The sequence below is a fragment of the Schistocerca gregaria genome, chromosome 1 (assembly GCF_023897955.1).
Source record: "Schistocerca gregaria isolate iqSchGreg1 chromosome 1, iqSchGreg1.2, whole genome shotgun sequence".
NCBI lineage: Eukaryota > Metazoa > Arthropoda > Insecta > Orthoptera > Acrididae > Schistocerca > Schistocerca gregaria.
This window is the reverse complement of record NC_064920.1, coordinates 512,217,030-512,238,666: the sequence shown is the minus strand read 5'-3', so window position 1 is coordinate 512,238,666 and position 21,637 is coordinate 512,217,030. Positions and strand designations below refer to the sequence as shown.

Below are 21,637 nucleotides of genomic sequence, written 5' to 3'. Positions count from 1 at the left end.
TGCATCGATTTTTGGGTTACATACATATTTAGTCAAAAACCATCATAGACAACTGCTTCAAAATTACCACAAAACTGCCTCACATAAACCGTTTCAATGCACAACTGTGTTATAAATCTCCATCGTTATTATTACAGAAATAATTCCTTGAGAAATTTCTTAGTCAACATTTCGAGCAAAGTATTACTTCGAAACCGCTAATGCATGCCTTGACTTGGAGGCAAGCCGGGTCGAATCCTAGTGGTTAACGCAATTTTTACTGATTATATTTGGCTGGCAAGGAGGGGTTAGGTGTTGGCGTGAATTTTGTGAACATCAGTCTCTGGGCCAATGTACTGAGTTAAGTTACAAACATCTACGTCGCTGTTCTGAAGTGAGCGAGTGTGACCCTGTTGATAGTGATCCGTCAGTCGGATGGGGGAGCTATAGTCGGCTGCTAAATGGTTCAAATGGCTCTGAGCACTATCCGACTTAACTTCTGAGGTCATCAGTGGCCTAGAAATTAGAACTAATTAAACCTAACTAACCTAAGGACATCACACACATCCATGCCCGAGGAAGGATTTGAACCTGCGACCGTAGCGGTCGCTCGGCTCCAGACTGTAGCGCCCAGAACCGCTCGGCCACTCTGGCCGGCGAAGTCGGCGGCGCCCTTGGTACTTTTCCGAGAGTAATAGGATATGTGCGGGCACTGAGTTCCTCCTTCTTCCTTCTCTCATCATCTGCAGCGCGAACATGAGGCTACACCACATAGACACACCCATTACAGCACATAAACTTAAGAGATGCACTCATACAGTTCATAATTCGCCAGGAAAAGGTGCCTATGTGCGTGAAGGATAGGAGAAACCTTTCCAGTTAAACCTCTGAACCTGCCATTCGGGGTCTTCCAGCCACTCATACCGTACAACTTTAGTTTGAAAAGTGATGCTATAGGAGGAAGTTGAAAATTAGGTGGACTGATGAGATAAGAATACAGGATGCTCTCCGCAGATTCGGTGAGGAGCGGGGCACGCGTGAATCTTTGAGAAGAAGAAGGGAAAGGATGGTAATACGTGTGTTTGGATGTTACTGAATAATTGATACCACACGGAGATGCAGGCAAGACAGACTAGAATCCAACAAATAAATGTGGACGCTGGCAGCAAGCGCTACTCTGAGATGAAACGTTGGCGCAGGGGAGGAAGTGGTGGGCTGCATCAGACCAATCAGACGACTGAGGAAGTGAAACATAAATAAAAGAAATTATAAAGTTAATGTAGTGTTGGCACCCGGCAGTGGCCTTTCCCCAGTACAGCCCCTGAGGTAAATGTTTGGTAACCCCGGAGAGCGCGGGCCCGCGGCCGCCGGCGGGCGCCCCACTGTGCAGGCGGCGGCAGGGAAGCGCGCAGTCCATTACTGGCGGCAGTAGGCGGCGGTCGTGGCCGCGGCCGTGGCCGCTCTTCACTCATTCTTGGGCCCCGGGCACGCGACGGGCAGGGCGCTCTCGCTGAATTATGCAGCCGCCATTACCGGCCGCAGACCACTGGCTGCGTGCGGGTAAGCCGGGATTACGTTCAGCGGCCAGGCGTCGCCACCGGCTGGGCCGTTCCTGCTCTGCAGCTTCATCTCGGCAGGCGCTAGTAGTATGCTTTACGAGGACTCCCTACAAACCACTGACCACAAAACGGAACGTGTTCTCAAGTTAATGACAAATCACACCATCAGTTGCTCTGTAAACTTTATTAGCATTACTTTATTAACATTACTTACTGTTTTCGCAACTGGTCAAAATTTCGCTCTCCGATATATTACACTTAGTTGGCTTATTATTTTCCTAAGCTCACAAACATAATTATTAACATTATTATATTATTCTGTTTCCTCTTTGAGTCAGTATAAACCGTTTGTGTGACACTCGTAAATACTGTCAAAAAAAATTCAAAAAATAAGAAGACGCTACAGGAAGAAATTATGTGAATGGAAATCAGGAGACGTGAGGTACACACACAGAGGAACAAATGATAAAAATTTCAGGAAATTGGATGATCAACTCAAAAGAAAGAGCTTCACAAATTGAGCAAGGGCGATGGTCTGCCTCGGCCCATTATGCAAGCAGATATTCCGCTTGACATTGACAAACGGAATTGCTGAATGTCCTTGTGAGCTACATTGGGCCAAACGCTGTCGAACTGGAGCATTAGAACGTCAAAACCCGAGCCCAGCCTTTAACGCTCCAAACATCCCCAACTGGCGAGGGCTCCTCGTGGTCTACGTAGAATTTGGCAACCGCAAGACAAGCAGTATAACCTCTCGCCATGTGAGGCCACGTATTCTCGTGCTGAAATGTAAGCACGAGATGGTATGCCATGAAGGGCAATGAAACGAGGCGTAGAGTATCGTCGACGTACCGCTGTGTTGTAAGGGTGGCGCCTATGAGAACGAAAGTTGTCCTGCTATGAAATGAAGTGGCACTCCAGAGCATCACGCCTGGCTATGAGACCTCATGGCAGGCGAAAGGTTGATACTACAGCCCTGTCCAGCGCGTCTGCAGACACGTTTTCGCTGGTCATCAGGGATCACTTGAAGACACTTATATTCCAGCCAATGACATTTCAGGTCGAAGATGTGTCTAGACATGGCCCAGACAGCTGTGGCATACCAACCTGACAGTCGTCCGCTATAAGGCCATGGCTGGGGTGCCATTTCTTTACGTACAGGGTCCCTTTGGTTGTCATTCATGGCATACTCATAGCAACGTGATACGTCGACGATATTCTACGCCCCAGTCTCTTGTTCTTGTGGCAAACTACTCTGATATTATATTTCAGCAAGGTAATGCCTGCCCGCACACGACGAGAGCTTCCACTGTTTGTCTTCGTGCTTGTCAAACTCTATCTTCTCCAGCAAGCTCGCCGGATCTCTCTCCACTTGAGAACATTTGGAGTATTATGGGCAGTGCCCTCCAGCCAGCTTGGAATTTTGACGATCTCACTCGCCAATTCGACAGAATCTAGCACCCTATTTCAACAACTCTGTCAGTCAATGCCAGGCCGAATAACTGATTCTATAAGGGCCAGAGCTGGACCAACGCGTTACTGACATGCTCAACTTGTCAAGCCCTTTCTCTTTAATACCTCATCAATTTTTTCTGAAATTGTAATCATTTGATTTTCTGTGTATGTACATCGTATCTTCCGATTTCCGTCCTATTCACAAATAGAGTTCGTGATGGGTTGTTTCTCTTTGTGTTATAGTGTACACACGAAGAATGGTCCATATAAAGGGATATGACAGGGACGATCATTCGAAGCAAACGCATAACAGAATAGTTAAAACACTTATTCAGCGGAAGAAATGTCTTTCACAGAATAGGAGATGAGCAAGTGCGTATAGCTCTTAGCTATGCTTTTTAGAGCCTTTATCTACAAGACATTTTTACTTCGGATTATTGTTCCTGTCATATCAACGAATATTAATAACAGGTTGGAGACACAAGGGTGGTATATTTTTCTAATTCAACAACAGTATATTGCAACGTGACAATTTCTTCATAAACAATCAACGTCACTTCGCACTTCTGTTAATCGATGAATAAATAAAACTTTAGTATAAGTAAACAAATCTACCGTGAATTCGTCCAGATCTGAAAGGGAAAACCACCCTTGAAACAAGGAAATCAGCGTCATTAGTGTTAGAACATAGAAGCGACAGTAGTGGCCCTGAGACTGAAGACGTTCAGTGATGCGGTACTGCTGCAGAACTACTGAAACAAATAAGAACTGAATAAGAAAACTGTCGAATAAGTTATGTTTTAACAAAGTTGTGCAGATAGTGAAATTATATGGTGCAAACTGCGGTACGATTCTATGATAGTATTTGGTGCCGAAAACAAATTGGAAATAATAAATGATAAAAGAATATTTCATTTTCTCGTTATAAACGAGGCGAATGTCCAGGGTGATGGAGACCACACGTGTTGCGCTTAAGAAAATAGACATTCTAATACAAAATTCTATAGTACGGCTAACGTAATAAGAATGTATAACAATACAGAGGTCGCAGATGAAATGAGAGCAGAAATATTTCAGAATGGTGAGAACATTGTGTTAACTAAATTTTACCGCGCTTCACAGGAATAAGATTTTTCTGAAGCAAAATACGTTTCCTGGGAAGAATGGGAACGAGTATTTGATAGTGTGGCATATGAGTTCAGCACGTTGTCTGACGCAGAACTCGTTACGCGTGCTTCCCGATCAACGTCTACTGTGCAGAACATGACAAACAAAGCAAACTACCTCTTCGAACGCAAGAACGCGGCGTTGGCTCAACTTTTGATGAGCCATTCAGCCAGCCTCTATCTCCGCCACCTGCCGGGTAAAGGGAAGGACCCTGCAGATCGCTGCCCGCTTTAGCGTCCATAAAACGCCGCCGACAAACGTTACCCCGGCCGATGGCACCTAGCGCGCTACAAATTTTGTTACCCGTAAAGATTGCTGAACTTGCGGTTTCGCTTCCGGGGTATTGGTGGCTTTCTAGAGATTGTCGCCCTGCTCGCTATGACGTCGGCTGTGTAGCTATGCTGTTACTCGCAGCTACAAAGAAAAAATTCTTATGAGTTTTCACCTTACGACATGCCGTTACCTACAGCTGCCTCTCGTGTCTTGTCGTCTACCTTTTGGCTAGTGAGAGTGTGTCTACGACCCCTGTACAATTCACGGGCACGTAAAAATTTACCCACGAACACTAACATCTACACGGCGTTATTCTTGTCAATATTCGCTTAAAACACGCTTGCTGCAATGAACTACTATAAACTGACGGAACTCCAATAAGTACATTCTTCAAAAGTAGTCTTTTCTTGATCACTCCTGCCTCAGATTTTAGGAAAAAAGTACTACAAAATTTTTCTGCTTTTAGTTAGCTAGACGTACGAGACATAGACTATATGAAATACCATTCACATCTCTGAGCATAATTTAATACAGGAATGCTTAAAATGCACAAAACCTTAAAATTAGATACCTACAAACAATAATTTACTGTGGTACATTTCATAGGATCTGAGGAGGAAAGATTAGTATTCACCAATATGTCAAGAATGATCATCCGAAGAAAAAAGAAAGTTTGCTAACGTTGGGTCTAGGGTCCAAAATGTATATCTTAAGAGGTATGAACACTTCTTTATCTTCGATAGCATGAAAAAAACGTCCTCTACTACAAGCTCTTGAGAACTGAGAGAACATGTTCAGTAGAAGAAATGTATTCCACAGTAGCGAAGGTGAAGGATTTCTCATCACTCCTAAGGGATTGCATTTTAGAACTCATGTTTACAAGGTTTTTATAACTCTGAAATTGTTTTCGAAATATGTGGTAAGATCTTATGGGACCAAACTGCTGAGGTCATCGGTTCTTAAGCTTACACGCTACTTAGTGTATTTGAAACTAATTTACGCTAAGGACAACACACACTACTATGCCGGAGGCAGGACTCGAACCACCGACGGGGGAAGCCACGCCGACCGTGACAAGGAGCCTCAGATCACGCGGCTACCATGCGCGGCTTTGCACTCCAAGTATTGTGAAAAAATTAATTTGCAAAAATTCTCCTTATTAATAAGGAATGAAATAAAAAGTAGCCTGACGAAGGGTGACATTAAATAATTAGGTAATAAGGGGTAGAGGGTTGTAAATGTAGAAAACCAATTTCATTTGTCAAAAAAAGTGATAGTGAGCCTTAGACAATACGTTACGTACAGTCCAAATCACTAATCAGTTTTGCAGCTTAGCTTATTTTATTTGAAGACATCATTAATACAATTTTCCTTTTCTGTGCCAGTAAAATATAGGTAGACCCATATAGAACAAGACAAATATTGCACCCAGATGGGACTTTAATAGTTCTCTTTAAATTTTCCCTCGCAGAAGAGACATTCAGCATCCTCTACGGGCACTGCAGAGGGTAATGAGAGTTCATTTCAGCCCATACATCAGGATCTGTCGATTCATCATCACCACTGCAATTTTTTGGAAAGTTTTTGTTTGAAAGGTGTTCAGTTTCTTGCATTTTAGGTTTTCACAATTGCAAACATTTCTCTCTTTGCGCTGTTTCGTAACTCATAGATCGAGCTATAGTTAACTTCAGTATTTAGAATGTAAGTAATGTGCAACTTTCTACACCCGTTGGAGGTCTTCTTATTCGTTGACGGTGATATCTCCAAGGTAGAACAAAATGACTGAGTGCATAAGAACACTTAGATAAGATAATTTTTTCCGAATTGTCGTGGCAACATCTGAAAGTTTAGATGCAATTGCTCTTTGTTCCTCTATCGTCAAAGAAAATGTTACAAACTAAATAACGGCCAATGAACAATACATTAATACGCTTTCAACGTATACAGAAATTTCATTTAATATCAATGTCGAGGACCCTCAGTCTGAAGACTGGGTTGATGCTGTTTTCCAGGCTACTATATCCCGTGGAAGTCTCTTCACCCACAAATAATTACTGCATTAGAAAGTGCCTGCTGTATTAGTTCTTGGGTCGCCTCTACAAATTTTACACCCCTCCCCCCCCCCCCCCACTCCCTTTCCTATATTTCCCTCCAATACTAAACTGGCGAGTTCTTGAGTTTCAAAATGTGTTCCCCTGTTAGTCAAATGATGCCTTAAACCTCTTTCTTCCTCAATTCTACTCAGTACCTCCTCACTGATTACGCCCTCTATCCAGCTGATCTTCAGGCTTCTTCTCTAACATCACGTTTCAAAAGATTCTGTCGTTTTCTTGTCTGAACCGCTTATCGTGCACGTTTTACGGCCGTACTTAGCTAAATTCCAAACAAATACCTTCTACAAAGACTTTCAAACACATAAATTTATGTTCCAATTCAAGAAATTTCTCTTTTTCAGAAGTTGCTTCACTTCAGTTACTAGTGTTAATTTTGTGTTCTCTCTATTTGACGGCCGTTGTGGCCGAGTGGTTCTAGGGGTTTCAGTCTAGGATGTGTGTGATGTTCTTTAGCTTAGTTAGGTTTAAGTTGTTCTAAGTTCCAGGTAACTGGAGACCTCAGATGTTAAGTCCCACAGTGCTCAAAGCCATTAGAACCATTTGAACCTCTCTTTTTCGACCATCATAAATCTTTTATTGACCGCTGCTTGAGATTAGCCGTGCGGTCTAAGGCAGTCATGGACTATGTGGCTGGTCCCGGCGGAGGTTCGAGTCCTCCCTCGGGCGTGGGTGTGTGTGTTTGTCCTTAGTATAATTTAGGTTAAGTAGTGTGTAAGCTTAGGGACTGATGATCTTAGCGGTTTAGTCCCATAAGATTTCACACACTTTTTTTATTGACCAAATAGCAAAGCTTATCAAACACTTTCAGTGTCTCATTTCCTAATCTAATTCGCTCAGCATTGCCTGGTTTAATTCGGCTATTTCGTCGACTATTATTTTGCTTTTGCTGATATTCATTCTCCTTTCAAAACAGTGTCTATTCCGTTCAACTACACTTCTAGTCCTCTACTGTTACTGACAGATTTTCAGTGTAATTGATACACTTCCAATTTTGTATTACTTGTATCTGGAATTAAATTCCTTGAAATTTTTCTTTGGTTTCCTTTACTGTTTGCACAATGTACAAATTCAATAACATCAGTGATAGGCCACAGCCCTATCTCTCTCGCTTCTCAGCCTCTCCTTTTCATACGCTTCAGTGCATATAGTTCCCGTCTGGTTCTTGCACAAGCTGTATATAAGCTTTCGCTCCCTGTATTTAACGTACACTACCTTCAGGTTTTCAAGGAGTGTATGTTAGTGAATATTCTCTCAGTGAATATTTTCTCTATGTTTACAAATGTTATGAACACAGCATGGCCTTTCCTTGACCTATAGTACGCCTCCGTAGCACAGCGGTAGCGTTACCACCTACCACCCACGTGGGCCCGGGTTCGATTCCCGGCAGGAGACTGGGTGTTATGTGCCCATCATCATTGACACGCAAGTCGCCGCCGAACCCCGAAGAGGATATACCGGCCAATGAATGCCATATGATCATTTCATTTCCTTGACCTATAGCCAAAGATAGGTCATAAGGTTGGTACTGCTTTATGTGTTCCAGTATTTCTCCACAAAACACATTGATCTCCGTCGAGGTCGACGCTGCCAGTGATTCCATTCTTCTGTAAATAATTCCTGTCACTTCTTTGCCATCATGAATTATTAAACATATAGATCGGTGATATTCACACCTGTCAGCACCTAATATCTTTGGAATAGGAGTTACTGCAATCTTCTTAAATTCTCAGGATATTTCACTTATATCTTGCACACTAGGTGGAACAGTTTTCTCAGGCTAGGTCTCCCAGGGATATCAGAATGCCAACCCTACCTAACATAGAAAAAAGTTCACGAGATTCACAGACAAATGATGCTCTTTGCTTTCCTCTCTTAGGTGACGGGACGACTGCGGTGTCAGGAAGGCCATCCGATCACAAAAGTAGACAGATTTACCAACTCTTCGAAAACAACGGAACCCGTATAACGTAAATTAATGCTGGGAATTCATCATCACTTAATCCTCATCATATGCCGCAAGTCAGCCAATGTGGCGCCGACTGAAATAAGATTTCCACTTGGCAGGCGAAACCAAACGGGACATCCCAGCCAACAGTGCCATACGATTATGTCATTGATTACCTGAGTTACCGTCACAGGGTGTTGACGTGACACCCCTAAGTTACAAATATAGCGGCAAGTGTATCTAAAGGGGCTCGTCAAACGTTTAATAATAATGTCAAACCACAAAAAGGTTGACTGAGGGCGCATGTGTCGTATCGTCAACTCTTCAGAAATTTGATGAACAGTGGTGATGGCCCAAAAATTTTCTCAGTACTGCCAATTCATGTGTCTGTCCATATCTGCATTTGTATGTAGACAGAGATTCATTAATCAGCCACACGGCTTTAGTGCTCATTGTTTGTGTGTTCCGTTCGTCCTTCTTTCTTTGGTACGTGTTCACAGATCACTGCTCAACTTTCAAAAATTAAGAAAGAAATGATGACCGAGTTTATCGAGTGATGCAAAAAACAAAGGCTGTAACATAAATTGTCAAAGGAATATATGGACAAAAATAGAAAAAATATGCCACGTATGAAGAATTACTGAACAAGCACCATAGTTTAGTCAGTGTATTTACGGCTTAGAAGAGTTTTTGGTTTATTTATTAATTTGAAAACGTAGTATTAATTTGTTATATTACTCATGAATGTGAAAACACGCTTCTACTTTGAAAAGTACATCGTATACAGTATTTATTAGTAAGAGGTCTGGGAAATGTATGTCAGTCTCACCAACTATCGCAAATGCTAAATAGATATTCTAAAGAACCAAAGCAACTGTACACCTACCTAATATCGTTCAAAAACGGTTCATATGGCTCTGAGCACTATGGGACTCAATCTCTGAGGTCATCAGTCCCCTAGAACTTAGAACCACTTAAACCTAACTAACCTAAGGACCTCACATACCTCGATGCCCGATGCAGGATTCGAACCTGAGACCTTAGCGGTCTCTTGGTTCCAGACAGTAGCGCCTAGAACCACACGGCCACTCCGGCCGGCCCTAATATCATGTAGGGCCCGAGCGATCACACAGATCTGCCGCAACATGACGTGGCGTGGACTCGATTAATATCTGAATTAGCACTGGAGGGAATTGACACCATGAGTCCTTCAGGGTTGTCGTAATTCCGTAAGAGTATGACGGGGTTGGAGATCTCTTCTGAACAGCATGGTGCAAGGCATCCCAGATATGCTCAATAATGCTCAGGTCTGGAGAATTTGGTGGCCAGCAAAAGTGTTTAAACTCAGAAGATTGTTCCTGGAGCCACTCTGCAGCAATCCTGTATGTGTGGGATGTCACATTCTCGTGCTGCAATTGCCCAAGTCCATCGGATTGCACAGTGGACATGAGTGGATGCAGGTGATCAAACAGGATGCTTACGTACGTGTCACGTATTTGAGTCGTATCTAGTCATATCAGGGGTCTCATTTCACGCCAACAGCACGCGCCCCACACTATTATAGAGCCTCCACCAGCTTGAACAGTCCCCTGCTGACAGGCAGGATACATGATTACATGAGGTTGTCTCCATACCGGTACACGTCTATCCGTCCGATACAATTTCAAACGAGACTCGTCCGACCAGACAACATGTTTCCATTCATCAATAGTTCAATGTCGGTGATCACGTTCCCAGACGAGTCGTAATGCTTTGTTTGGCGCAGTCATCAAGGGTACACACGTGGGCTTTCGGCTCTGAAAGCTCATATCGATGATGTTTCGTTGAATGGCTCGCTCGTTCGCTGGCGCTTGTTGATGACCCAACATCGAAATTTGCAAACAATTCGCAGAAGGGTTGCACTTCTGTCACTTTGGACGGTTCTCTTCGGTCGTCGTTGGACTCGTTCTTGCGGGATGTTTTTCCGGCAGCAGCAATGCCGGAGTGTGATGTTTTACCGGATCCCTGATGTTCACGATACACTCGTGAAATGGTCGTACGGAAGATTCACCACTTCCTCGCTAGGTCGGATACACTGTTTCCCATCGCTTGTACGCCGATTATAATGCCACATTCTAATTCACTTAAATCTTGGTAACCTGCCAATCTAGCAGAGTAACCAATCTAACAACTGCGTCAGACACTTACCTGATATAGGCGTTGCCAAGCGCAGCACCGTATTCCGCCTGTTTGCATATCTCTGTATCTGAAAACGGCATGCCTATACCAGTTGCCTTGGCGGTTCAGTGCATTTAACCGGTATGGATCCTTTCAGGGCAGATATAATGGTGTCGCAGATTTCCGTAAGCTGCTGCTCTTCTTTCTCATGGCCTTATCCCGTGTCATCACGGGGCCGGCGTTTTAATCGTGTTTTGGCACTGTTAGTGGTTGAGGGTGGCCGGTCACCCTTCCTGTCGCTGCACCACAGGAAGCCTATTCATCTTTCGGCAGGCGTAGTGCTAGGTTTGTTTCATAAACCTTAACGAGGAAAGTAACTTTCGTGTGACGCGTCACTGCCAATCATCATGTCTCGATGAAACTGTGACCATACGTAGAAAGAAAAGCTACTGTACAGTGGAAAAGATAACTTAAAGAAATACGCAATGAGAGGAAGAGAAATGACACATTTAATCACAAATAATAATTACGCTGAAGTCATCGCGATATCTTATGGACAGCGAGACATTATAAAATGTGGGACATTGTTCTTAATAGAGTGTGTGATTATCACAAACGGTAGAGCATGCTCTGCCACATGTTTCCATGTGGCCACAAACCTGGTAAGGAGTTCCTGTGGTGAGACGTTGCATTCTTCCTCCGGCGTTGTTGTCATTTACTGGACCATCAGTGGTTCATATGAAAATGACGCCACACGTCTACTCCGTGAATGCAACCTACGTTCGGTGCGATTAAAGTAGCGGGTACGAGCAAACCAAATGTGGTTGCAGTTTGATAAGCTGTTTCACGTGCACAATTTAGTGGTTATCTGCTGCTGTAGTTGACAGTGTTGCACCGCCTTCTCCATTTCGGGCAGCGGCATCTGTGGTTCGAAACGTTCCCCCTTCAGCGTGGAACAATGCTGCGAGCAAAACCAGACTCCTGGGCTACACTCGTCACACTTTGCCCTTCGAGTTTCCCGTTGATTGTTGCCCAATGGTTCTAATGGCTCTGAGCACTATGGGACTTAACATATGAGGTTATCACTCCCCTAGAACTTAGAACTACTTAAACCTAACTAACCGAAGGACATCACGGGCATCCGTGCCCGAGGCAGGATTCGAACTTGCGACCGTAGCGGTCGTGCGGTTCCAGACTGAAGCGCCTAGAACCGCTCGGCCACACCGGCTGCCGATTTTTGCCCTAGTGAAGTCATATAAGTATTGTCTCCAGGCCATGTTGTAATGATGAACACCACCGCAGTGCACCGTAACTGACCACTGATTGTCATACACTTTCTTTTGGCCGCCTAGTTTTGCGGAGCCAGCCACATTTGGTTTGTAATCACGCTGAAGTCACGCCATATCACGTCCAACTTTCTGTGCTCGACAGGGAGACCCCTAGCAACCTCCTGGCTCACTTTCATTCCCTCCCAAAGAGTCTGCAATACTTTATGTCTGTAATACTGTATCTCTCGTTCTTAAGTTTTGCACAGCAGTGTGTATATTTACATGTGCGTGAGTGTGTAATTTAGCTTCGATGGGCAGAACGCTGGGCGAAATACATTGAAGCTTTGCTACCAAATCAATATGATGACAAATCCAAATATAGAAATTGTGCGGCATGTCTGGCGCGCTTTGTTCTCTCATTTTGAGTTGCTGAGCAGTGGCGGCGCTTCGACACACGCGACGTACAAATGCGGCCAGACGTCACAGAAAGGCAGTGATTACCCCACGTGGCTGAATGGAGCGTTGATTATGATTAGCCTTAACAGAACGCTGCGCTGGGGCTGGCAGAAACACGAACGGCGCCGCCGTGTCTCCATCGGCGCTTCGCATCTCTTGCTAACGGTGTAGGTTTTCGGAATATGCTTTCAGTTCCGCAGATTGCTTCATTTGTTCCGTAATATTAAATGAGTTAGCATTTTTAGTTACTACGTTAGGTAATATAGTTTTCTCTTTGTGGTTTCAGTTCCATGAGCTCCTGTAACCTGGTCTGCGACTGCACTGGATCCGATCCCTTCTGATACCTCTCCAGAGACTCAGGTGAGTAGTAACTCGAATTATGACTGCTGTTAGCAGTCTACATTATTAATTCAGTATTCTTGCGTGAGTAGTAAGCCTGGCACTCTGCCATATACGGCCACCACTGGGTTTCAATTAGCCACTTTTTCCCTTCACTGGACTACCAACAGCTTACTTAAGCTTCAGTGAACAGCACCACAGCGAAAAGTACACCGAAAAGAAATCCGTAATGGCCTTAGACTATTATGAATATATTCTGTGTTTCGTAGCTCTTTATGATCTTACAACGGGAGTATCAGCCGTACAACAGTTGGTATAATTACAGAAAATTTTGTTTGAAATAGGAACAACGCTATGATATGACATTTTTAAGAAAGTAACGTCAAATGGTATTTGTGAAATTATAAAACTCGTCGCAGAACGTAATAGTAAAAAGGGAATTGGAATAACAAGGAAAGTACGTATGTAATACATTGCCCCTTACTTTTTATGAAGTACAAAAATTGAACTCTATAAAAGAAAACAATAGATGTTCTTCACTATAATTGCTGCTAAATATTGAAAATAAGGGAAGAATAAGATTTTTAATCGTGTTCTGTACGTATGACTTAAACCTCTCATAAATACTAGGGACTGAGATACACGAATCAAAATAATTAAATCATTTCTGAAATAAATAATTTTCCTTAATTAATTTCTCTTACTTGGGGCACTTCACAATAGCTTTGTGTGAAAGGTCCCTTCTGATTCTTTTTCTCTACAGTGGATATCTCTTCAAATGAAAACTTTTTTATTCGGACTTCAAAAACATTTACTCACCGAAAAAATGTTTCGTACTGGACTGTCTAAGTGCATTTAAAGAACACGGAACCCTTCACCGTATCAAGACGCAGAATAGCTGAGAATGACTTTCGACATAAAATGAAACAAATATTGAGTAGTATCACTACATTCAATTATTAAACATTAACAATAAATTTACAATGAATCTTACATTAAGCAAAATATAAATGATCGTATAACGCTGCTTCAATCACAGAAAAGGATCCGTCTGCGCTCGCATGTAAAACAAGAAGTTACCGTCGATACGATCGTTTACAGTATTCAATTTTTAACTGGTACATTATTTATTTATTTTTCACGTTTCAGATATTTTGTTCGTAATATTCGCTCTTCCCACACATGTGCTTTTAAACACCGATAACGAGTTTACGTAGGTGAAAGTAATGTTTATACCTGCAAAAGAAAGTACATGCGTGTGGAATGTAGTACTAGGAATGTAAGTGAAGTGACGATTTCCAAGAGGGCCACGCCCATGGTATTAAATTCAATAGTGAAATGCTAGTGGCGCAAACTGTGTCGACCGTCCTTTTAGTCTGAGTAATAATAACGATGGTAATCACAACACGTATAAATCACTTCGTAAGTAACGCTGGTAGCTATCAACTGCTGTTCACAGCCGATACTCATGAAAACAAGAAGGCGAAATCGATAGAGCTTCTATCTGCCGAAGGCTTGTGAAATGCGGGTACTACTCGTAAAGAGTTTGAATTATTTGGTATTGTTTGAGACAACCATATGTGATTAGAAATAAGAGACAATTACGTTATTTACATTTGTAAACGTCAATTTTCACTCAGGGTAATCGAACGCACAAGTCATATTGTCAAAAAAAAAAAAAAAAAACAGTGGCAAGGTAAGATTCATTCAACGAATTTTGAGTAACTTCAATTAAATTCAATGAATAGCTTATGTACTATTTCCCTTTAGTGCTGTATCCGGAGTCTTCACCAAGCAAGCTCATCAGAAGGGGTAGCAAAATTCTATTATGCCTATCTCTTCGTCTGTAACTATTCTTACAGTCGCAGCTAGCAACTAATAAGTAGTAAAAGGCGTAGGCTGTTTTTGAATCTCGATATTCGCATGCAGCGGAAAGTACAAACTGTTCCTACTCTCACTCGAAATGCAGTACTTAAAAAGCAGGTTGCTGAGTTGGCCCTAAGGTTTCTGTAACAGTGTGACGTAGGTTGGAGTACTCCGTAGCATCACCTCCTAGACCATGACATGCATTTTCTCTCAGTCATTCAGATTTAGCATGCTACGGATGCATGGATGCACGAAATTGTCTCCGTAAAGTGATACAGAGGCGAGCGCTTCTTTGTGCATTTATACATCGGAGCAATTCAGAGTTGTGGTGCTAGATTTGTTACCAGTAGGTCTGAAAAACACGTATCATATCAGCGCACACTCCGCTGCAGAGTGAAAATCCCATTCTGGAAACATGCCCCAGGCTGTGGCTAAGCCATGTCTCGCAATATCCTTTCTTTCAGGAGTGCTAGTTCTGCAAAGTTCGCAGGAGAGCTTCTGTAAAGTTTGGAAGGTAGGAGGCGAGGTACTGCCAGAAGTGAAGCTGTGAGAACTGGGCGTGAGTCGTGCTTGGGTGGCTCAGTCGGCAGTCTGCCTTCGGCAGTGACACAGTGCGGACCGTGTTGCCTGCCGGCTGCGCTGTGGTGCGCGCGCCTGTTTGTTTACGTCGGAGCAGCTTTGCGTGTGCGGTGTTGTGAGTCTAGAACGATATGACTCACTCGTACAGAAGTTCAATTTTGCGAACGACTATACACGACCAAAGGCACACGAGATTGAACGTTTCTTAAGAGGAGAAGTAAAAATCGATCCACAGGAAATCGTGGGAATCAATTTATCGATCGTTTCAAGCGTCGTCTACGTCAAGCTTGTTGACGAGGTTGCTTGTGAAAGACTTCTACACCGATCACCGAACGGGTATCGTTTCTGTCATGCCGACCGGAATGCTGGTGCGGTTACAGTCGATCACCCGGGAATGGGGATCCGCACTATACGAGTCTTCGAACTTCCGTTTGAGGTCCCGTCTGAACTTGTTATGGACGCCTTTCGACCATACGGTACAGTTCTACCCCATGTGGCCGAAAAATGGACGAGTTTTACCACGTACCCCGTTTTAAATGGGGCGAGACAAATACGGATGGAACTGCGAAAGCACGTCCCCTCTTATTTGTACATTGGAGGTTGGCGAGCGATTATAATCTATGACGGGCAACCTCGCACTTGCTCGGGGTGCGGGACAGAAGGTCATGTCCGCTCGGAATGCCTCCACCGACGTTTAGTGCAAACTCCACGGGATGACGTTCAGGCACCACAACAGATGACTGTCTTACCGTTGACCTTTGTGGAAGCCCTGAGAGGCGACGTGAGGGAGATTTCCGATGGCCACCAGCAGCTGCCCCCTATAGAAAACATGGACACCAACGGACTGGAAGTCCGACCACCAGTTCCACCACCGCAGACACAGGACACCACACAAGAGGTGCAGCTGACGGCCGCTCCAGGCTCATCCGTGGTGGCTGCCAGTGCTTCCACCGAGAGCTTGATAGGCCAGGACCAAGACGGAGGATACGCAATCCAAACAGCCGATGCGGAATCAAGGCAACGGAAACAGCGTTCGCCGTAGAGAAGAAAGAAGCGTCGATTGACTTCTGCTAACGATAGCCATAGACCCGAGGGTCAGTGGACGACAACGACAGTATCGACCTGAGACCAGTGGATTCAACAGATACCGAGATGACGTTGCAGGAATTACACAGCGACGATAACTTGAACTTTCCTTCTGGTGACCGGAAAGCGGAAGTGGAGACGACAACTGTCCAACATCAGAGCGGCGACAACGTTGCCTCCCATCCTTCGACCAGTTCTGGAAATATGGTGGGGGACTGGCCGCAAGAAATGGACCAACAGGAACAGAATGAAAATACGAACGCGACGATTGAGGATAGCCCTGGCCAGAGGCCAGGAGGGGTCGGGAAATGTTGAACAACTTAGTGTGTTGAGCAGCGCCGGGGGTGCAGATAGCCGCTTAATGACACAGCCCTACAACTGATGAACACAAGCCAGGCGTACCGCATTGCCACGATAAACATTAACGGCATTCGGACACCGCTTAAAATTCAAAAGCTGAAAGATGTGTTACGAGTTGCGGACGTGGATATTGTACTCCTATAAGAAGTGCGTTTCACATCGCCGCCAGAGTTCTACGGGTACGAGACACATTATTGAGTGCACGATGAAAGTGGATGCGGTGTGGCGATTCTGACCAGGGAAGGAATAGGACAGGAGGACGTCATGTCTCTCCCTTCGGCAAGTGGCATAGCGACCACTGTCGACGGCGTTCGTTTCATCAATTTATACGCGCCATCTCGCTCCACAAAACGAAGAGAAAGGGCAACCTTTCACACCGAAGAGATAGCACCGTTGTTCGCTCGACGCTATGATAACTATATAGTGGGCGGCGACTTTAATTGTGTCGTCGACAAAAAGGACCAAGTACCTCATTATGTGCTCTACATGGAACTGCGTGCATTGATTATCGAAATGGCGCTTCTGGATACCTGGGAACTGCAGCATGGAGACAGACCGGGTTATACGTTTGTAACGGGACACTCGGCGAGTAGACTTGACAGAGTGTACGTGACACGAGCTCTGCGGACGGCGATACTGGATGCCGAGATCTGGCCAGCGGCTTTTACGGATCATACGTCTGTACGATTTCATTAAAGCGTCAGAAGATATGGCGGAGTAAGGGGCACTGGAAAATTAATTGTGCACTTTCACGTGACACTGAATGTCGCCGGTCGATAGAGGCGGCCTGAGAGACCTGCGTTCGCCGCCAACGAGCATACACCTCGGTTCTCCAGTGGTGGATTACATGCGCAAAACCAACGTTACGGAGAACGTTGATACGATACGGGCAGGAAAAATCGCAGTGGAACCGCACGACGGCTGATTTTTATTTTACAGCCCTGAGGGAGCTGATGACCCAACAACCATCACCGGAAAGGCACACGGCCATGCGCAGGATAAAAGTCAAGTTATTACAGCTGACGAGACTATGAATGGAAGGTACAATGGTCCGAGCGAGATTGGCGGACACAGTTGCTGCCGAAACCCCTTCCATGCACCACGTAGTACGTGAACGCCAACGACGACGCAGGACGTTGATCAGAGAACTAATCTCTGAAACTGGCCAGCAAGTTCTGTACCAGCGAGATATTGCGCATGTGTTTACCGACTATTTCCGCCATTTATATGGATCTGTACATGTGAACCACGAGACACTACATGATGTCATCTCGGAAATGCCGGGTAGAGGACCTCCACTGGATGAAGAGACTTTCATCACAGCGATAACAGAGGACTATCTGACAGATGCAATTGCCAGGGGGGCTCCGTACAAGTCCCCAGGATAGGACGGCTTCCCAACTGAATTTTACCGCGCCTTTGCATACCTCATGGGACGGACCTGGATTCAGATGTACAACGAACTCCTGTTACCGCAGATTGAGACACCTGCCGAATTCACGGAGGGTATCATCATCCCAATACCCAAACCACGCGGTGGCAGAAGGCCAGTAGATTGTAGACCACTCACTCTCTTGAACTGAGACTATAAGATTTTCGTGCGCATCCTTGGGGCTCGCCTGCGGTCTTCACTTTCTGATAGACTCCTCATAGATCAAACTTGCCTCGGTGGTAAGAGTGACGTACATATGGCGCTCGGTGACTACCGAGATATCATTGCATTAGCAGTGGCATGCCGAGTGCGTGGGGCACTCGTCGCTATTGACTTCGATCACGCGTTCGACAAAGTTAATCATCCCTTTTTGCTGGCGGTGATGGGCAGATTGGGAATTCCACAGGCCTTCGTTCTAGTGATCATGCGACTGTTACACGGCGTACGATCAAAGGTCTCGGTGAATGGGCGGGGCACTGACTACATTGTTATTTCAAGGTCAGTTCGTCAAGGTTGCCCCCTTTCAATATTTTTGTGTGCAATGGCTTTGGAACCCTGTCTGTATGGTCTCCGAAGACAGTTGGAGGGAGTGCCGTTGCCACAACTGACCTTTCATTGCCACGCTTATGCTGACGATGTGATGCTGGTGGCAAGGACAGGCGAAGAAGTACGCACGGCGTTGGCATGGATACAGCGATACGGGATGGCGGCAGGAAGCGTGCTCAATCTACAAAAATCACGCTACATGAATGTCGGTCGAGGATTACTACCGGGGGAGGAAGGCCCACTCATGTTAGTTAAGACCATAAAATGCCTAGGTATTACGTTCCACACGGATGTGCAGCGGACATCAGCGGATAACTACCGACGCATATTGAAGCTGATGCGGACAATGGTGTTGTTACAGAAATTAAGAGCGTTGGATATGATTCAGAGGGTGACCTATGTTAACGTATACCTAGCACCAAGACTCACTCACGTAGCGCATGTCCTGCCCTTAACGTGCACAATGGCATCACGGATACAAGCAACTTTCGGAACCTACATGAGTGTGGGACACCTGTTTAAGATCCAGTACACAACGCTTACGCTACCATCTGGAGAGGGTGGACTTGGTCCAGTGAACGTCTATGAAAAGGCACGGGCGTTATTCGTCAGTACGATTTTCCGACAGTGGCGCGGTCAATTTCGCAATACCTCGGGTGGGTTGGCCGACGTACTAGCGCCCACTTCCATGGTGCCGCCAGTCAATGTGGGCCATATTTCACCGAAGCTGTCACATTTCAAGTCTCTTTTTTTTCTTTTTTTTCTTTTTTTTTTTTGGGGGGGGGGGGGGGGGGCTTAGCTATGTCAGAGATTCCTTCCCTACAACACGACTACCGACGACGCGAGATGTATACCAACTCTTACTGTGCCGGTGCCCCAGGAATACCCTGGAAAAGAAGTACCCAGACAAGAACTGGTGACAGATATGGTGCGTTATACGGAACGTTTACCTCCCAACATAGGTACGCTCAACATGGTATGTGGTGGTAAATAGGAAGTTCGCAACGAATCAACGGCGGCACGCGATTCGTTTGGCAGACACTCCACTATGTTTAGGCTGCGCAACAGTGGACACTAATGAACATCGTTTAGCATGTAGTGGGACGGCTCCGGTGTGGCACTTGGCACAACAGATATTAGCGTTCCTGTTATGCTCCGCCCCTCACACGATTTCTTCAGACACACTTTTTTTCCCCAAAGAATCTTATTTTCCGGTCCAAAAAACGAATTCAGTGACATGGGTACAAGGAATGGTGGTGGGCTACGTGTAAAACGAATCGGAAAAGGACAAAATGGATTTCTGGCATTTTCTCCTGGATGGACACACGAAGCTGCAACAGCATAAGAAATATAGGCAAGACTTCGCTAATTACTTGCGACTTACATTTACCGACCAGCCGGCCAGATGGGGTGTGACGGATGAGAGATGAGATAGACGAAGAAGCCGAGATAGACATCGATCACACTTACGGACCCTTAGTTAAATTCGAGAAGACGACCCAGATTTACACCAACGTCTGGAGAACGAGTCTATAGATGGCTGGCTCTCTTGCTCTATCGAACGTCGGGTCGTGAGCAGGTGTCGCCCCCCCAAACTAATTTCATTTCATTGCTGCAGGAGCATGTTTCTTTTGTATTTGTACTATCCGCAATGCCCTCATGTCTTTCATTTGTGCATTTTCAGTTTTATTCATTTCCTTAATTAATTATTTTTCTAATTAGCCACTATTTGTCAACATGTGGACATTGTAGACACTATTTATGCCGCAGTACAAGAAAATGTATGTCAGCAAAGGTGGTAAGAGTGACATTAAAAAAAAATTTAAAAAAATGATGAAATAAAAAAATATTTAAAAAAGTTGGTAGAGCACTTGCCCGCGAAAGGCAAAGGTCCCGAGTTCGAGTCTCGGTCCGGCACACAGTTTTAATCTGCCAGGAAGTTTCATATCGGGGCACACTCCGCTGCAGAGTGAAAATCTCATTCTGGAATCATCGTTTATTGTAGTGTTAACGTGTAAACACCACTATCGAAGAGGGAGCTTTCTCAAGCAAAGCGTATTAATACATTTTTGTTACTTTGAGGTAAATGGCAACACTTTGAGAAATTTACAGTGGGATGTCGCAAGCAAAGGGTCACACGAAACATATGCAATCTCTTCAGGGTATACAATTCCTAATACAAATGAAACAATGTACTTCATAAGTCACTGCTGTAGACCTGGTAGATCGGCTAGATTTCAATTAGCTGCGACCTGACGGTGTGGTGGTTATGTTCTCTTCGCCTAGAGGCCGGTGCTTTCTCGGTGTCGTCCTAGAGTTTATTGTATAGCATTGAACATGAAGTGGTTTCTCAAAATTGTGGGATGGGCCATTTTCAGACAACCATCAAATAACTCTTTGTAAAACATTATTAGCAATCTCTTCTGCTGTTTTCTCTCTAATGGTATTTGTTACAGCACTAGTATCGTATACAAAAAGTACCAGTTCTGCTTCTCAAATGTTAAGTCCTAGGGAAATCACATATAAAAGGGATAGGATTGGACCAAAAATTGCCTTCTTCCTAGAACGGATTTTCCTCCTTCCCTCCCCCCCCCTTTCCCCTGCACCCCTGCCACCATCCTTGCCTCTTTCCCTCCCTCATCCCCCCTACCTGGTCCTCTCTGGCGCGCCCCCTGCCCATCTGCCCCTATCTTCCCCTTCCTCTCTTCTTCCCTTCTCCCTCATCTCCTTGTACCTGGCAGATCCTCCGTTTTGGTGATCGTCAGTGTGCCACGTCAGTGTTGTGTTTAGTGCTGTTTCTCCTGTGCGTCGAGAGGTGTGATTTTAATTGTGTGCTGGCCGTGTACTTAGTGTCACTCTCAGTGTTTGTTAAGTGCTACGCTATCCGTCGATACTTTTATCCTCCGGTCATACTGCGCCTTGTGTTCTTTTAACTGTCCCAGTGTGTCGTTTTTTGTGTGTGCTACTTTTTTACGGTTTTTATCTCCATTTTACAGTCGCCCCTTTTTTGTCTATTGTCTTCCATGATTTTCCCCCTTTTCTGTTTTCGCCTTTGT

The 21,637-nt window shown here is 44.8% G+C and overlaps 1 protein-coding gene across 2 annotated transcripts in view; it reads left to right on the top strand.

The window, feature by feature from the left end:
- The window catches only part of LOC126354481 (acid sphingomyelinase-like phosphodiesterase 3a), a 1,087,830-nt gene that overhangs the window by 380,227 nt on the left and 685,966 nt on the right, over positions 1-21,637 (top strand). For both annotated transcript variants that reach the window (XM_050004208.1, XM_050004201.1), the window contains exon 2: positions 12,660-12,733. The gene's annotated coding sequence lies outside the window, so the exon portion shown is untranslated. The remainder of the gene's footprint in view (positions 1-12,659; positions 12,734-21,637) is intronic.